Below are 20,004 nucleotides of genomic sequence, written 5' to 3'. Positions count from 1 at the left end.
AGGAGGAGGAGGAGGAGGAGGAGGAGGATGAGGCAGCAGGGGATCCATCTAAGAACCGTAAACATGTATTAGACCAAAATTAATCCTAAGAAATTAATAAATTACTATCAACCAAAGGTGGTGCATTTCTTTCTTCTAGTAATTCAGACAATATAATATATATTTTTTTTGTAATTTAATGTAATATCTGTTTTTAGTTTGTGTAATGTAATGTAATATCTGTTTTTAGTTTGTGTAATGTAATGTAATATCTGTTTTTAGTTTGTGTAATGTAATGTAATATCTGTTTTTAGTTTGTGTAATGTAATGTAATATCTGTTTTTAGTTTGTGTAATGTAATGTAATATCTGTTTTTTGTTTGTGTAATGTAATATCTGTTTTTAGTTTGTGAAATGTAATGTAATATCTGTTTTTAGTTTGTGTAATGTAATGTAATATCTGTTTTTAGTTTGTGTAATGTAATGTAATATCTGTTTTTAGTTTGTGTAATGCACATAATATGGGAACTTTTATCCATATGGTTGAGCCTGTTAGGAATTGCACCCCCAACCCAAGCAGATTGCAGATCACTCTCTCTATATGGAGGTAAAAAGAAAATATGGTCAAAATAATTGGCATAAAAAGGGCACTTTTTTATGAGGCACAAAAGGGCAGGTGCTTGTGCACCCATTGGGCTCGATGTGTGCACGTGCCTGCTCGCTGTGCCCTTGAGCAAGGCACCACAGCTTTAACCGTTCCAGTGTTAGCTGCTCAGGGACCATAGCGTCTTTATACCTGTATCACTGGACATATAAATGCATATTAAATCAAATCAAATTGATTTGTAAAGCCCGAAATCACAAGTTAATGTCCTCATGGGCCGGACAAGTCTTCTTTAAACTATTCAAGAAGAAACATCCCAATAAATCAAGAACAAAAAACCCACCATGAAATCCAAAATAAATGTAAAGTAATAAATGCAACACTCCCAGACATACCCCAGCGAAGGTAAGGAAAAACCTAGCAATAGGAAAAAAGCACCACAGGCGATGTGGAGGAGAGAAACCTTAGAAGGGCCGTTCAAAGGGGGGATCCCCCTTCTTGGATGTCGGTGATAATAGTGTTGCTATGGATGGGTGGAGAATAAAACAGGCGAATAGTTGGTATGTATGTACATATACGTGTAATAAAACACAAATAATGTGCATGCAATAGCAACTGGGGTACATAAGAACATTTTTGAAACATTTAAATATATTAAAACTCTGTACATACATGTGATTAGGATTATACTCAGTAGAACAAATGTATATCTTATACCCAGCTTAATCACTATATTAATATTACTATTGCACTTTACTGTCACATTTGCATTCGGGTTGGATGCCCCACTTATTTTCATTGTAATGTACTTATGCTGTATGATGACAATACATTTCAATGTAATCTAATCTAACTGGTACTATGACCTGAATGATGGTCCTAGATGGCAGTGATTTGATGCTCTTTTGGTGTTTTGGCGATGGTGGCGTAAGAGAGTGCTGTCTTAACGTAAGAGAGTGCCGTCTTAACAGGTCATGGGAAATCTCCCATATAGGCATTGGATTGGGTGGAGACCGGTGACTGCATGCGAATGCCCTCGTATGCCCTGTGTATGGGGACATGTCACCCATATAGAAACACACCTCTTCAATCAATATCTGAAATGCAAATCAATAAATAACCTTAATAAATATAATATTTATATTGTAGTGGGTTCTATAGAGACTATAATATAATAGAGATTCCCCATGGTATTGTTTTGGTGTGTTGATGGGGCACTGTCCCTTTAAGGAGGTTGGTTTTGGGGTTGGGCTGAGAGGAGACGCCCTGTGTGGGGTTTCATTGATAAATGTTTGATTACTACGAGCTGTCAGAAGCTAGCACGGCATAGTTCTGACAGCTGTTACTTGTGCTACTGCGAAATAAATGACACGGCTTTGTGTTGTAAACTGATAGAAATGGTGCGTTTCTCTATTCCGACGATTTCTACAGTATAATATATATATAAATAACTGTCTTTTACTAGTACCTTACTACTATGTACTATGTTACTATCCGTATACTACTACCTACCATGCTAATATGTCTATTATACTATGCACTCAGGGTGTAACACTCAAGTTCAACACTATTTGACGAACAATGCCACTGACCATAAGCTGCCAGAGATGCACATCTCCTGCTGACCAGAAAACCACACAGTTTTCTGATAGTGGGGTGCCTGGACACTCAGTCATTTAAAATGTATGCGAAAGTTTCGTTTTCACTTCTAATTTGAAGATAAGGATCTATAGAACAATTTGGGCTTGAGTGTCAAGAAACCAGTAGAATTTAATAAAAATGTATCCAAAATGGCCACAATCGAAATCATGAATTCTTTAAAAACGTCTTAATGTTCACACAATTGCTGTGTAATATAATTTTGTATTGCTATTTTAAGTTAATACTGTGTGAGTAATCAACTGGAGTTCAAATATTGATGTTTTGAATATTCTGGTATGGAAAAAAATAATTGCACTACCAAAGGACCTAGCATGTCCTCCATGCTCTGTAAATAACTATGTACAAATACCGAGATGTCCCACTATGTACCTGTTTATTGCACAATGTTGTTTTATTGGATTCTATTATATGTTGTACTACTGTATTGCACATCGTTGCGGGCAAGACCATGCACCCGCATTTCATTGTATACTTGTATGCCGTGACAAATAAAACTCTTGACTTGACTTGACTTGAGATGGCTGCAATTTCTGTATTTATTTCGAATTACGCTTCATAACTTTTATTCTATTGAACCTAGAATGGTGATGTTGGTGCCTGTACCTAGGTTTTCATGAATGAGTAATTGAATAAAAATAAAATAAACATGATTGGAGCATATATTATATGATATTTCACACAATGAGACAATAAATATGTGGAGAACTAGAGTTAGATATGAGAACTGTAAACAACAGTTGATTGTGAAGAACAAACGATGATTGTGAAGAACGTCCTCATCACAAGAAAGGATCTGCATCTCAGCACCAATGTCAACGCCATGCCAAAGACCTGATGGAGGTGTTGCTGAGCAATGGGAATCCCTTTGAGGAGGGCAGTAAAGACCTGGGCCCTCATTCATCAACGTGTCTTACGCACAGATATGTGCTTAACCTGTGCGTACGACCATTCCTAAGCAAAGAGTGGGATTCATCAATTTCAACTTGAACTTGACTCCGTGCTTATGTGTACGCACAGCTCTGAGCACACTTAGCTGACGCCCAGTGGTAGAATATGGGGACTGCAGACGGACGGCATAGATCAGTTGCATGCATTAGTTTCAACGCGGAAATAATCTTGACTGACGTGTTCTGTATGACCCCCGTAATTCATTATAGTTCATTGTGAAGTAGCGATATTAGTGTAATTATTGTCAAACCCTAAATAGCATGTGGAATAGGTCTTTCTCTCCGAATGAATGCAGGTTTATATATATAGCGTTATCGGGTGCACTGACTGCGCTTGCAGGAACTGTTTTCAGAGATAGCATCAGATAGGGATGAATGAATGAATGAGGGGCAGTCTAATTGCAGAGAGAACATAATATTAACTAGAGTCCACTACCCGAGACACCTCCTTCATTTGTACCGCAATTTGGGACCCAAATTAGAGCTACGAGCTTAAAAGCTTTTCCGTGCTTATTTGAGAAGGTCCAGCTGCAGAGCCGGAGAGACAGACAGCAGAGAGACAGACAGACAGACAGATAGACACTGTGTCCACAGTGTGTGTGTGTGACCACTAGTCTCCTAGTAGAGACCCCCCCTCTGGACCACCTCCCAGTAGAGACCCCCCCCCCCCCCCCCATCTGGACCACCTCCTAGTAGAGACAGGTTTTCTGAAATTTATGTTTATATATGCAAATGAGGCACTTCCCCATTAAATATGTGGACATTTATGGATGCAATAAGGCAAAATGAAGTAAAATGAACAACTAAATGTGTGTTATTGACGTTTTATTGTCACTAGTTTCATAGAAGACATGTTTAGGAAGCAAAATATAACAAAATCTCAAAATCAACAGAAAAGGTATATTTGCCTATTCACCTGCAGTGTCTCGCCTTAATCCTCATCTTCGTCTTCTTCCTAGAGAAGTCTCTACTAGGAGGTGGTCCAGAGGGGGGGGGGGGGGGGCTGAGTCTCTAATATTAGACTAGTAGTCACACGCACGCACGCACACACACACACACACACACACACACACACACACACACACACACACACACACACACACACACACACACACACCCACACACACACACACACACACACACACACTGTGGAACAGTGTCTGTCTGTCTGTCTGTCTGTCTGTCTGTCTGTATGTCTGTCTGTCTGTCTCTCTGCTGTCTGTCTCTCTGCTGTCTCTCTCAAAATAGTATAAGTGCTATCTTGGCCCTGAGAGTTGCTCTCCGGCTCTGCAGCTGGACCCTCTCAAATCAGCACGAAAAAAGCTATAAGCTTATAAAACGATTTAATATGCTAAACTTCGTTTTAAATTCCTTAATTCACTTTTGTTTATTTCATAAAGATTTTCCCGACATAATGCTACCTGCCCCGACCAGATCCGTGACTCTGTTGCGATACAGATGAATTATCTACTCAGAAAGCTTATAAAACGATTTAATATGCTAAACTTAGTTTTTAAATTCTTTAATTCACTTTTGTTTATTTCATAAGGATTTTCCCGACATAATGCTACCTGCCCCGACCAGATCCGTGACTCTGTTGCGATACAGATGAATTATCTACTCAGAATAGTATTATAAAGTGGCTATCTTTTATGCTGTAGATCACTGCTGGTATGTGCGTGCAGAACCTTTATTTCAGCGGGGACTGTAGTATTTATTTGACGTTACTGTACAATATATGTGTATTAAAAGACGGAGCTGTCTTTTATTGTATTATAATAATTATTAATATTAAAAACAAATTAAGAAAGGCATTCTTATTCCAGCATGCATTAATGACACTAACGGGCAACGGCAAAACAGTGGTTAATGGTCTGTATTAGTGTTTGCGGTGTCCAGGCAGCAATGGTCTTTTAGGAAGTTAATAGATATAATATCCGACAGTGTACAACACCCTCGGTTTAGTCCATTCTTCCACATTTCATGGGGGTGTCCATTACCGTATATGGTTGATCGGGGCGGTTTTGGTATGCAAATACGTGAAAGTGTGCACGAGCCTCGGCGCAGGGCCAAGGTGAGATTCATCATGACAGGTGTGCGTAGAACCTGCATACGCACGTGTGGTGAATCCCGTTTTTTCTGTGCGTGCACTGATTCTACATTCTGTGCTTACGTGTGGAAATAGAACATTTTCTACGCCACGTTGATGAATGAGGACCCTGGTTACATTAACAATAAGGTGTGTGAGTCTGTGGCTGCTGCCGTATCTGTCCATCAACTCGAGTCTACGGGACAAGAGCAGTACAACAATTTCAGGAAGAGTGCTTGAATCAAATGAAATAACTTAATGTTGTTCCATGAGAAGAAAACACAGAAGAAGACAGCAAATAAGCTGAGAATGCAGCACTTCAAACATCATGCAGAGCTCTATGGGAAAGCTTTTATTGTGCTAGACACAATACACGTCAAGTAGAGATATTTCTGTTGACGAGGAGTTAGTTGCGCCAGGTGTAACAAGACATTTTCTCATTCCTGTCAAATGTCCTGCCTCTGGACAAAAGGCAGGGGAACTATGTGAGAATGCTATTCATCGACTACAGCTCGGCATTCAATACCATAGTCCCCTCCATACTCATAGCCAAGCTCAGGGACCTGGGCTTGAACTATGACCTCTGCCAGTGGGTCTTGGACTTCCTGACTGGCAGACCCCAGGTGGTGAGAGCAGGCAACTGCACCTCCTCATCCATCACCCTCAACATAGGGGCCCCCCAGGGCTGTGTTCTGAGTCCCCTCCTCTACTCCCTGTACACACACGACTGTGTGGCTCAGCGGAGTAGCAATACAATCATCAAATTTGCTGACGACACAGTGGTGGTGGGCCTGATCTCTGCCAACGACGAGAGGGCCTACCTGGAAGAGGTCAAGGTCCTGGCGGGATGGTGCCAGGAAAACAGCCTCTCCCTGAACGTCAGCAAAACAAAGGAGATGATTGTGGACTTCAGGAGGTCGGGAGTCAAGGACTACAGCCCCCTCAGCATCGACGGGGCACCGGTTGAGAGAGTCAACAGCTTCAAGTACCTCGGAGCCTACATATCCGAGGACTTGACATGGACCACACACATTGACAGTGTTGTGAAGAAGGCACGACAACGCCTCTACTTCCTCAGGCGCCTAAGGAAGTTCCAAGTCAGTCAGAAGATCCTTAAGAACTTCTACTCATGTACAATAGAGAGCATCTTGACCGGCAACATCACCTCCTGGTTTGGGAATAGCACTGCACAAGACCGAAGCAGACTACAAAGAGTGACACGTTCAGCCGAACGCACAATTGGAGGGGGGCTCCCCACCCTCCAGAACATTTACAACAAGCGTTGCAAGGGCAAGGCTAAGAGAATCATTAAAGACTTCAGTCACCCGAACAACTGCCTCTTTCAACTGCTGCGGTCAGGCAAGCGATACCGGAGTCTCAAGGCGAGCACAGAAAGACTCAGAAGAAGCTTCTATCCCCAGGCCATCAGGCTGCTAAACGAACAATGAACACTACACAACAACAACCACCAAACGCACATAGCACACACATCCATACGCACACACTCACTTTAAACAAACATACTGTAGCACCCACTCCACACACTTTATAGCACACACCCACTTTAAACAAACACACTGTAGCACCCACTCCCCACACTTTATATTTATTGATGAAGGATTGCACTACAACTCGTACACCTTACTGTAAATTGTACCTAAATTGTACCTCATCCCATTTCTGCTTTGCACTATATAGTACTGTACATTAGTACACTGCATAGAATTGTATATTATATGGTAACTCAGAACATTGTACATATGTCTATACCGAACACTGTGACCTCATTTTCTTCATTTTCTTCTTCTAAATTACATGCTATACTATGTTATTTGATACTATCTTGTCTAGCACAGTCTCTGGAGCGTAACAGTAAGAAGCATTTTGTATGAAAGTATTCTGTACTTCTGTATGACAACTATTAAAGAAACTTGAAATAAGTTGTTAACAGATGGACAGTTCCCAGATGACAAGGATGTCTACATCACTGCAGGTGATCAAGTCCACCATGTTGGAAAAAGTCCACCAATGGATCAATGCAACCATGAGGAAGCTGACACTCGTGTCCTATAATACATCTCCTCCACGCCCTCCAAACATCATCACTTGGGAGGGTGCATACTGGAGATACAGATGTTTGTCGTAATCCTTCTGACTAATTTCCATCACATCAAGCCACTAACAGATACACACCCACTCAGGGAAGTGCACAGGACTTTAGAGGGGCAGGTGCTCAAAGGCTGAAAAGGGCACTATACCTGTGTGTGTTTTAACCGAGCGCACGCCTTTTCGGGCGGGGGGCTGGGGGGGGCTTTTTATGCTTTTTGGGGGGTTTTGGTGATAAAATATTGAATATTGAACTATAATAATCAGTGCAGGAGCTCACTTATCCTTGAAAGACACTTTTATCACTGACTTAAAAGGCCCATACATCTCCATAAATGTTCAAGGGGGAGGGAATAAGTGCTTACCCTACAGACCCCAAGAAGTGCAGTATATTCTGTATTTAAGCATTATATCACGCGCAGGAGTGGTTTGTGAACAATAAACCATGCCTAGGGGTGGTCGTTAGACCCCCCTAGGCATGGTTTATTGTTCACAAATCACGACTGCAAGTGGTGTAATGCTTTTATACAACTGCCACATTCATCCAACCTTATTGCTATACAATAAACACACATTAATCGAAGATTTATTGAAAAAACCATCCGCCAGAAAAAGTAGTTCCCACAACAACAAAAAAGACAATTTGCCTCCATGTGGAAGCAGCTCGGAAGTGCATCCAACCAACTAACACATCCAACTGTGTGTTATTGGAATGATTGAGAGAAGTTGCCTCATGTGGAAGCAGCTCGGAAGTGCATCCAACGGATCCAACAAACTAACACATCCAACTGTGTGTTATTGGAATGATTGATTGAACATTTTATTACCAGATGCAGAATGGGTACAATACAGTACGGCTCAATACACACAATTGTTAAGGGTATGCAGACCTACTTTCTATAGAACTTCATTCTTAGATGCTTCCATAGAAAGTAGGTAAAACAAATTAAAAAGCTTTTAAACCTAAGTAATAAAATTAGCAATCAACCAATCAATCAATTCAATAGACCATGCTCACTTAAAACAGCGCAGCACTCAGCTGCTTCTACAGTCTGACTCTCCCCCGCCGTTGCAGACAGGAATGTGTGTGTGTGTGTGTGTGTGTGTGTGTGTGTGTGTGTGTGTGTGTGTGTGTGTGTGTGTGTGTGTGTGTGTGTGTGTGTGTGTGTGTGTGTGTGTGTGTGTGTGTGTGTGTGTGTGTGTGTGTGTGTGTGTGTGTGTGTTGTGTGGGGGTGGGTGGGTGGGTACGCCAGCGTCGGACAGTGGGAAAGTGAGCGCTGCAGTCAGGGGGAAGGAAGAAGAAATTTAAAATAAAATTGCAAATAATCAATCAATCAATCCGCGATTTTTCTTTTGTTCTACAATGACTCATGACCCATCAATTACATCATCCAACATTGTTTAAAGGACTAAGACATTCGCCGTGACAGAATCGCTTTATATTTAGTCGTTATGGCGCTATCAACATATCCATTTGTTAAAGATTATTGTCCGCCATCTTGTTTTCTCCGAAGAATCCGCACGGCGGAGACGCGGAGTGATGTGATTCGGTTGTGGGCGGGTCCTGGGACCAGGAGCGTGGAATGGTCCCTATACATACGTGTAAATGGACTGTTTCAGCCAATCAGAATCGAGAAATTTGCATGCCGTTGTATAATGTTTAATATAAATACATTTTTTATTCCAATCCCGATTTGTATTTGAGATTTCCAAATCCCATCGGACTTGACTTCTTCGTGTCCCTCAGTGAGTGTAATACCAGCATTCAACTGTATGCGCCACAGCGGTTTCTATCATCATCATTATCACCACCCACGCTATGCATAAAATATATAGGTCCGCGGAGAGGCACGCTGAGGAGGCAGTGCAAACTGCAATGGAATATGGGGCATCTCTCTCTCTTTACCTAATATTTTTATTCTATCCTGACATTTTCAGTTGGAAGGGCAGTCTATATGCGTAACGAATTATTTATTATACATTTTTTCAAAAAGGGCACTTTTTTTACGAGGCTCAAAAAGGCAGGTGCTCAAGCACCCCTTGGGCTCTATGTGTGCATGTGCCTGCTACCAATGAATAGGCAAAGAAAGTAATTTCATCCTATCTGAATGAAACTACATATTGTATTTGGATAGAAAATAAACCACATACATATAAAATCTTTTGTATTATTACTTTTATAATATCTGACTCTTAATAATAAACACTGCCCCGACTCTAAGTAAGTATAAGTGTAACTGAGGGGTACAATTCCCTGACTGTATTGATAAGTATGGTATCATTAAACCACTACCGTCTTATGTACATTCCTACTGGCCATACAGTACACAGGTATCTAATGATGAACACTTCCCACAATGACTCGGTTCCACACAAAACTGGATTTAAGTATTTATTAGCAGTAAATGGTAGTACATAATATACTTTACTTTACTTTGGATGCGCTTATAAGGCAAAGGAATGTGCGTAGGCAAATCAATAACGAATGTCCATTCTCATATTACGCAGGAGATAATAATACAACCTGAATCTTAGGAATTATATCTATGGTACACTAGTAATATAGCGGGAGATACTGGTAGGGTCCCCCCGGTTGTAAGCCAGCAAGGGTAGAGGATTTGTCGGTAGTAGAGTCTGGGTCAACGATGATAAGGAGACTCCAAGTACAGGAGACGGTGCAATAAGATCTTGATCCGCAGACGAATACAGCTGTTCTCCGTAACATGCAGCTCCACATGGAAGAAAGCTAGCCGGCCTCAGGCTTCTGAGAGGCGGACTCGACGTGGCTCCTCACAGGGTAAATCCCACACAATTGTGGGTGTCGCCGATTCTCCGCTCCATTAATTACAGGACCAAAAGCAAATATAATCCAGCCGAAAAGGGCTATGCAGTCGTCGGTAGGTTATCCAGTGTACATAATCCACACGGTCCTCGTCTAGGGCCCCTCGGGTGAAAGCGCCATGGTAAGCAGCCCAGCCTGGATAAGCACTCTAGCTGGTACGATGAAACGTTGGTGATGCTGGTCACTGTAGAACGGTAGCCGCACGATACACTATACACAAATAGACTATTACTGACTTAATAGAATCGGGCGAACTCGACGGTACAGCGTTAAACTCTGACACTTCAGTTATTAATTCGCACGCGGTCTCAATGCTCTATTTGGGGCCAAACAGGCCATACTTCACCGCACGTTGTATCGTGGGTGAGGCTTCAACTTATTGGGTAACTCTGACTTCTGACTAAGTGCTTCTGTATTCACCTGCACCGTATTTATACGTTAGGTGAACAAACTAGTACCAGCTTTATTCCTGTCTCATATCCTTGCGCAGAACCGTTCATGTCCAGGCAAGTCCCCAGCGGTGACTTTGAACCAGACCTTGGAGGTATGGCCATGGCGCCTGGTGGACCGCTGTCCAATAGGAGAATGAAATATTATGGTCTGTACTAGGCTAAAGGGATATTCCGTGTATATGTACAAGGAATATACAAGGGATATCAAACGATATACAAATATTATGCAATATATATCAATCAATAAATATATATATTCGGTTTAATCTGATCCTTCGTAACAGCCGCCTCCTAATTAGTCCCACCTAATTAGATAAGCAGAGACAGATTAACCGCACTGTCCACTACTCAATGTCTGTTGTGAGGGTAGGGCAGTTCACAAAGTCAGGGGGTCATGGTCGTCATCAATAGTATCGGGGAGCCTTGGCAACTCTATTAGCCTCGCCACGGGTCGGGTGTAGATCCGCCCTTGGACGAGCACTTCTGCCGTTCTGACCTTTCCGTCGGCACCGGTGATCACTTTGCTTACGCGGCCGGCCGGCCACATAGCTCGGGGTAGTGACTGGTCGATAATCATGACAACTGTTCCTTCTGTCAAATTGTCTCTCTCTTTCACCCATTTCTGGCGGGTCTGTAGAGACGGTAGATAGTGGAGTAGGAAACTGTTCCAAAACTTGTCAGCCAATACTTGACTGTACCTCCACATTCTTCGGCCGTTCGCTTCTTCAGGCCTGTACACTGTCTGTGGTAGCGCGGGGTCCAGCCGCACCATCAAGAGAGTGTTGGGGGTGACTGGGTCGACATCTGCTACATCACTTGAGATGTAACCGAGGGGCTTTGAGTTCAATACTCCCTCGATCTCCGTGAGGACTGTCGTTAGGACTTCTTCCGCCACGGTCTGGGCCCCAAGCACGGCGTACAGGGCTGTTTTTATTGAACGTACTTCTCGTTCCCAAGTTCCACCGAAGTGAGGTGCATTCGGGGGATTAAACTGGAAATCAATCTGGTATGGAGCGAGGTGGGTCTTAAGTTCTGGGCCCATAGCTTGGAAGCTCTCTCTCAGCTCTCTTTCTCCGCCTTTGAAGTTTGTCCCGTGATCAGACAATAATATAGACGGTTTCCCTTTCCGCGATGTGAATCTTCGGAAGGCCATAAGGAATGAGTCTGTGCTCATGGTTGGAAGGAGTTCTATGTGCATCGCTCGGGTGGTCATGCATTTTAATACAATACCCCACCGCTTCTCGGTCCCTCTTCCTTTCTTTACATACAGCGGGCCGAAACAGTCCATACCGGTGGAGTGAAAAAGCTTGTCGCAGAGTCAGAGGCGACAGGGGGGTAGGTCAGCCATCCGGGGTATACTGGGCTGTGCTCGCCATTTATGACAGTCTAGACAAGTCCGCTGGAAACGTCGTACTGCTTCTCTCCCTTGCAGTATCCAATAACGACGTCTGATCTCCGCGAAGACTCTCTCTGCCCCGGCGTGATGCACGTCCTCGTCGTATTTCTTTATGATAAGCTCTGTGACCTTGTGTCGGCTGTTTAAGACTATCGGGTACTTGACGTCATCCGGTAAGTCTGGAGCTCTCCTCAGACGACCACCCACTCTGATGAGATTATGGGCGTCGCTCTCGGGGGCTAGGTGGAGCAATCTGCTGTCTGACGGGACGGGCTTTGCTCCCTGTAGACAGTCTAGCTCATCGGGGAACGAGTCTCTCTGGGCTCGCTGTAGGAGAAGAAGTTCTGCTTCTTCGTAGTTAGCTGCAGTAATGTCAGTAGTGGGCTGAACCTCTGGGTGATGCCACAGGAATGTCTTTAGCTGCGCACTCTCAAGGGTGAGGCAGTCGTCTATGTTGGGGTCTGTGGGGACGAGTGTGTGTGTCAACCCACAGAACATAGATTTCTTGTTCTCTGCCTCCTCTTTACTCGCCTCCCGTGGGGTGGGTGTAGGCCACTCTTCTTCCGGGAGCTTGAGGAACTCTGGCCCGTCACTGTATAGATTGTGACGGGTGAGGTCATCCAGGGACATTCCCCGGGTGATGACGTCAGCTGGGTTATGTTTTGTGTCCACATACCTCCAGCTTGCTGCTTCTGTTAAATCTTCTGACTCCCACGAAGACCTTGTATCTACACGAATCAGACCGGATCCATGTGAGTACGGTCGTGGAGTCTGACCACAAGATTGTTCTTTGCACCGGGATGGTGAGTTCACGTAGGATTAACGTGGCGAGTTGCGCTCCTGCTAGGGCTGTGCAGAGCTCTAGACGCGGGATAGATTGTTGCTTGCGTGGGGCTATTCTTGAGCGAGCCAGGATGAAAGCAGTATGTATTTCTCCTCCCTCCTCTCGGGCACGCAAGTAGGCCACCGAACCGTAGGCTACTTCGGAGGCGTCGCTGAAGACGTGCAGGTCCATCTGGCACGTCTCCGGCCTCACTGTGGGTGGGAAGTAGCTGCGGCGTATGTTGACACCTGGGAGTGAGCTGAGTTCTGTCTCCCACTCTCTCCATGTGGAGGCAAGGTGTTCGGGTATGGGGTCGTCCCAGCCCTGGTCCTTGTCCCATAACGCTCTTACAATCATCTTTGCCCTGGTGGTGTAAGGTAGAATACATCCCAACGGGTCATATTGTCTGGCGAGTGTTCTGTATACACTCTGTCTTGTGGTCGGTAGTGCAGTCGACCTTCCCTGCTCCTTGGTCAGGGGTGTGTGTTTATAATGGAGCGAGTCTGTTTTGAAGCGCCAGACTAGTCCTAATGTCATTTCTTGGGCTTCTCCTGGGATGGTCGCCATCCAGGTCTCGCTGCTTGCTGCCTTGTCCTCTGGGGAGAGGCTGCGCAATACTTGAGGGTCGCTGCTAGCCCACTGCCGGAGATCAAAGCCGCCTTTGATCAGGGAGGCGCGGAGCTTGAGTAGGAGGGCCTCGGCTTCTTCTGGCGTCGAGATGCTTTGCAGACAGTTGTCCACGTAGAAACTATTTCCTACACTTTGTCGGACCTCTTCATCAGCTGCTGGGTCCTCTGCGACGTGTTTTTGCAGTGCAAACGTAGCACAGCATGGGCTGCATGTGGTTCTGAAAGGGAGGACTTCCCATTGATAGATGGCTGGTTGCTCGTCCCCGATCCTCTCTCTCCATAGGAACCGCAGCAGGGGCTTGTCCTCCTCCACTAGTCGCACCTGCAGGAACATCCCTTTGATGTCGCCGCTGATAGCCACCTTGTCTTGGCGGAAACGTAGTAACACGCCTAGTAGAGAGGGGCCGAGTGTTGGGCCGGGCAAGAGCTCTTTATTCAGATTTTGTGATCCGATCTGGTAGCTGCAGTTGAACACAATACGATCCTTGCCGTTGTGGTGGACTTTGTGGTGTGGCACATACCATGATTCGGTCGTCTGATCGGCCTCTTTAATGTCAATTTTCTTTATGTGTCCCGCTGTGATTAGCTTGTCAATCTCAGCGCGGTACACAGTCTCTTGAGCGGGGTCTCTGGCTAGGCGCCGCTCTGTGTTCAATAGATACCGCTCCGTCGCTTCTTTTGGGGCGTGGAAGGTAGGCATACCCTCTCGCCTCAGGAGTGGAGTTGCGTATCTCATCACTCCGTTGACTTTGACTCTCTTTGTCCCCCGCTCGAGGAGGGCTATAGCATAAATGTCTTCCTTGGAACGAATGTCTTTCTTTTCGTTCTTAAAGGGCATTGTCTCTAGTGTCCCTAGCCTCTCGACATGCTGTAGGAGGGTGGTGTCTTCTTCTGTCACTCTGGAGTGGAGGCAGCTAGTGGCTGCTGTTCGGTTAAGAGACCTAGTGAGGGGGCCTTGTAGTGTCCATCCTAGGCGAGTCTCGACTGCTGCAGGACAGCCTCTGGGCCCTGTGTGGACCCGGTCCATCGGGACGATGAGGTCTGCATGGTCGGAGCCTATCAGCAGGGTCGGGGTGGCACCGTCTATGAGCGGTATATGTAGTTGACGCAGGTGCACATATTTGTCCATCAGCTTGGCGATGGGGTAGGTGTACTGCGACAGGCCTATGTCTTGGCTGGTGAAAGCGTTAGTGATCCTATACCGTCTCTCAGGCTGCCCGCTTGCTGCGATAGTGAAGGAGACATTCTCGCCCTTTATCGTCTTTGGGTCTCTTCTTATTGTCCGAATCGTCATCTGGTCTTCGCTCCCCCGCAGCCCCAGCTGGGCCGCAGCGGACGCGAGGAGAAGGGTCTTCTCTGACCCGTCGTCAAGGACGGCGTAGGTGTCCATGACCTTGTCTTGGTAACTCAATGTTACGCGGACCACCTTTAAGAGCACCCGGGCGCCCCCGCTGCTGGCGGGGTCAATGTACATAACACTTGCTTTTGTGCTGCTTGAGGGTGCAGGCTTTCTTCTGTTACTGTCATGTAGGACGTCTAAGTGGGCTCCGTCACACCGACTACACCTCTTCTTTAAGCGGCAATCGGCTGCCATGTGACTGCGCGCACATCGGTAACAGCGTCGGTTGGACTTTATCCATTGACTCACCTCGTCGGCGGTCATCTTCTTGAACGTGTCACAGTGTGACAGCCAGTGTTCCTTTTCGCAGTACGGGCACACCATCTTCCACTTCTCTTTCATCGAGGGGGTACTGTGGTTCTTGTTGCTCGGTACTGATTCTGCTTGGTGCATGACGGTCACCAGTCTGCGGCCATCGTTTGCTCTCCTAGGTCCCTCTCTGGAGCTTGGTGTGCTCCGCACTAACGTATCCAACCGTAGGCTGTTGACTTCTCTCGCCAGGAAGTCGGCTAGGTCTAGGAGGGATGGCTTGGGACCGTTAGGATCACGGTGGTCTCTTTGCCGCCTGAAGCGCTCTTGTCGGGCGGGCGGGAGCTTCTCTAAAATCCTCTCGACATTAGAGTTTGCGTACAGTTCGTGCATACCCTTTTCCTTTTGCGCCCCCAGCATCCCTACCAGGGATTGTACCTTGATAGACAGGTCATCTAGTGAGCGATTGTCTGTGGCTGGGGGTAGACGGTCAATATTCCTTATCTCTTGTATTACGTAGTCCCATATGCGTCCATATCTTTGGTCGAGTGCTGCTAGAGCCGCGGTGTATGGGGTAGTAGAGGTGGAATATGCCAGCGCTATATTGTGCGCTCGGGGCACCTTGAGGTGCTTGAGTAGGATAGCATACTTGTACGGTTCATCAGTTACATCGGACATCATTGTCTCTAAGCACATTCGTAGCTCTGTGTACTGTGCTCTGTTCTCGTGTGTGAAGTCCGGGAACGTCGGTGTGCCAAGGTACGATGCCATGGATGGCTGGCACATCGGTGAGCGTTGGAGGAGAGGCCTCCTAGGCGAGTCTCCTCTTACGTGTCGTGGTGGGCTGGTACCTGCTGGGTACCAAGGCCCGCGTACCCAGGTGCTGTTCCTCGGGGCTGGTCGTGCGTCAAGATCACCCGTGAATTGAGTCGGGGGTCTGTAGCGCAGAGCCGCGGGGGTAAAGCCTGGGCTGTACTGGACCTCCTGGTCCTGTGGAGTACTGTGATGCTGTTGGGCTTGACTCTCCTCCTCTCCCTCTTCTTCTTCCTCTGGCAGGTCATCTAGATCCTGTAGTCGTCTATTTAGCCTCTCCGCGGTATAGACCGGTTCTTCCCTGTAGCTGGGTCTCGCTTGGACCGGTCGGGGAAGGGGTTCGGAGAGGGGTATAGGCTCTCTCTGGTGGTCGGGCTCAGGGTCGCTTGATCGGGTAGGGGAGGGTGCCCTTGACCCTTGTCTTAACGAGGCCCTGGTGCCCCGTGCGGAGGGAGGGGGGGTTGCCCTGGTAATCAGCTGCTCCATTATCTGCGCTTGTAATCGGTCGCGCTCGGCTTCGCGCTTGGTGAGAGCGAGGTCGCGCTCGGCTTCTCTTTGGGCACCGGCAGCGGCGCGCTGGGCTTCGGCGGCGGCGCGCTGGGCTTCGGCGCGGTCTCTTCCCATATTCTCTTCCGTCTGGAGGCGTCTAATCTCTAGGCGTATGCGGTCTTCGTCACTCCGTTGCTGCGCTTGAAGGCGTTCTCTTTCCATGGAAGAATGTTCGCGCTCACTAAGCGTCTGTGCTTGGAGTCGATCGCGCTCGGTTGAGGCTGCCAGGCTGGCGAGGAAGGCCTGCGCCAGCATCTTGTCCGCCTCGCTGGGGGAAGATGCTGGTTGAGGTGATCCGCTCCTGGTAGTACTCGTTGGAGATCCGTTCTCCTGTGGCGAATCGAGGAGATCCATCTCCGGCGTGCTCGTCCCTTCTTGTAGCGGGTCGAGTTCCATCCCTGGAGGGCTTTCTTTATCCTGGAGCTCTCCGGGGACTACTTCTTCGGTCTTGGCGGGGGGTAAAGTCATGTCAGGTCCCTCCTGGTCCCCACCGTGAGCTTGGTCAGTTACGTTAGAACCCACTAGGGTCTCTACTGGCGGGGTAGCCTGGTCGGTAGGGTCGGACATAATTTTACTATCTACTTTTTCCGCGTTTACCGTCTGTAGAAAGCTAGGTGGTATACTGGCAACGTAATCCTCTAAGTACTGAGGTGTCTGCCGTCTACGCTGCGGGCGATCTATTTTAGGAGAACCGTTTTGTGGAGTGTTCATCATTGGCCATGTCAATATTAATACCACTATATTAATATTACGCTAATTACCCTCTGGCTCGAAGGACCAATTGTAACTGAGGGGTACAATTCCCTGACTGTATTGATAAGTATGGTATCATTAAACCACTACCGTCTTATGTACATTCCTACTGGCCATACAGTACACAGGTATCTAATGATGAACACTTCCCACAATGACTCGGTTCCACAAAAAACTGGATTTAAGTATTTATTAGCAGTAAATGGTAGTACATAATATACTTTACTTTACTTTGGATGCGCTTATAAGGCAAAGGAATGTGCGTAGGCAAATCAATAACGAATGTCCATTCTCATATTACGCAGGAGATAATAATACAACCTGAATCTTAGGAATTATATCTATGGTACACTAGTAATATAGCGGGAGATACTGGTAGGGTCCCCCCGGTTGTAAGCCAGCAAGGGTAGAGGATTTGTCGGTAGTAGAGTCTGGGTCAACGATGATAAGGAGACTCCAAGTACAGGAGACGGTGCAATAAGATCTTGATCCGCAGACGAATACAGCTGTTCTCCGTAACATGCAGCTCCACATGGAAGAAAGCTAGCCGGCCTCAGGCTTCTGAGAGGCGGACTCGACGTGGCTCCTCACAGGGTAAATCCCACACAATTGTGGGTGTCGGCGATTCTCCGCTCCATTAATTACAGGACCAAAAGCAAATATAATCCAGCCGAAAAGGGCTATGCAGTCGTCGGTAGGTTATCCAGTGTACATAATCCACACGGTCCTCGTCTAGGGCCCCTCGGGTGAAAGCGCCATGGTAAGCAGCCCAGCCTGGATAAGCACTCTAGCTGGTACGAGGAAACGTTGGTGATGCTGGTCACTGTAGAACGGTAGCCGCACGATACACTATACACAAATAGACTATTACTGACTTAATAGAATCGGTCGAACTCGACGGTACAGCGTTAAACTCTGACACTTCAGTTATTAATTCGCACGCAGTCTCAATGCTCTATTTGGGGCCAAACAGGCCATACTTCACTGCACGTTGTATCGTGGGTGAGGCTTCAACTTATTGGGTAACTCTGACTTCTGACTAAGTGCTTCTGTATTCACCTGCACCGTATTTATACGTTAGGTGAACAAACTAGTACCAGCTTTATTCCTGTCTCATATCCTTGCGCAGAACCGTTCATGTCCAGGCAAGTCCCCGGCGGTGACTTTGAACCAGACCTTGGAGGTATGGCCATGGCGCCTGGTGGACCGCTGTCCAATAGGAGAATGAAATATTATGGTCTGTACTAGGCTAAAGGGATATTCCGTGTATATGTACAAGGAATATACAAGGGATATCAAACGATATACAAATATTATGCAATATATATCAATCAATAAATATATATATTCGGTTTAATCTGATCCTTCGTAACAATAAGTATAAGTCTTTATTCGTCATCAGATTAACACACACACACACACACACACACACACACACACACACACACACACACACACACACACGCACTGAGTCACTGACGAAATGTTCTCTGCACTTCCCATCCTGTCGTCCTTCCCCCCCAAGGGCAGCCGGGAGCAGACGAGGGCTGCAGGGTGCACCGCGCCCGGGGACCAATCCAAGTGCTCCTGTCTGTCTTCATCAGGGACGTGACAGCGTTAGCAATCTGTTGTGGATGTTTTTCCATTGGGTTTATCTTATTGGGAGGGGAAACCCTTAATGTGAGCACGGGGAGAACTCCACACAGAAAGGCCTGGGAGACACCCCACCTGGGTAACTGGCAACACGGCAACCTGGTCCCCAAGCGGGAATCGAACCCACGACCTTCTAGCTGTGAGGCGACAGTGTTAACCACTACACCACCATGCTGGCACTAGTGTAGTGTGATACTACAGTTTGGACCATGTATACCATCATCACTATTATTACTGTCTGATTGAATCACTCCCGTTCACTACTACTACTACTGTTATCACTATTATCATTACTACTTGCACTTTGTTCTATGTTCGGTTATAATTACTACCTATCCTACCTGCCCTCCCCTTCCCCATGCTGCTATGACACTTGAATTCCCCAGAGGGGAGTAATAAAGGGACACTTGACTTGACTATATATTTTCTTATTATTAACACAATATCTCCTCAACTGTAACGGTGCCACTGCCATAACCCCCCCTCCCCACCATGCAATCTTTCCACCCACCTCCAATCCTGCATATCTCAGTCCCCCTTCCCGGAACCCCTCCCACCCTCACAAACCTTCATCAGCCATCCATCCATCCACTCACCTTCCATTCATCCAGGCCAATGTTGTCTCATCTCTAATCTGACTACCAGACACTGACCGTCGGGCCTTTGTGAGTCATCAGTCCAGATTCAAGCCCTGAAAAAGCTTTGACTGGTGCTGGAGCTTTGACTGGAAGTTAAATTAAACAACAACTAGAAAGGTGCGCTTGGGCATGATAGGAAGCATATGAAAGGTGGTAGGAAGCCTGTTAGGAAGCATAGGGATGTGATAGGAAGCATAGAAAGGATGTTAGGAAGCATATGATGAGTGATAGGAAGCATATAGGGTGTTAGGAATCATATGCAGGGTGATAGCAAGCATAGGAAGGGTGATAGGAAGCATAGGGAGGATGTTAGCAAGCATAGGAAGGGTGATAGCAAGCATACTAGGAAGGATGATGGGAAGCATAGGAAGGATGTTAGGAAGCATAGGAAGGGTGATAGCAAGCATAGGAAGGGTGATAGG

The sequence above is a fragment of the Notolepis coatsorum genome (genome assembly GCF_963971535.1).
Source record: "Notolepis coatsorum genome assembly, chromosome: 9".
Lineage (NCBI taxonomy): Eukaryota > Metazoa > Chordata > Actinopteri > Aulopiformes > Paralepididae > Notolepis > Notolepis coatsorum.
Note: the sequence above shows the minus strand (reverse complement) of the source record.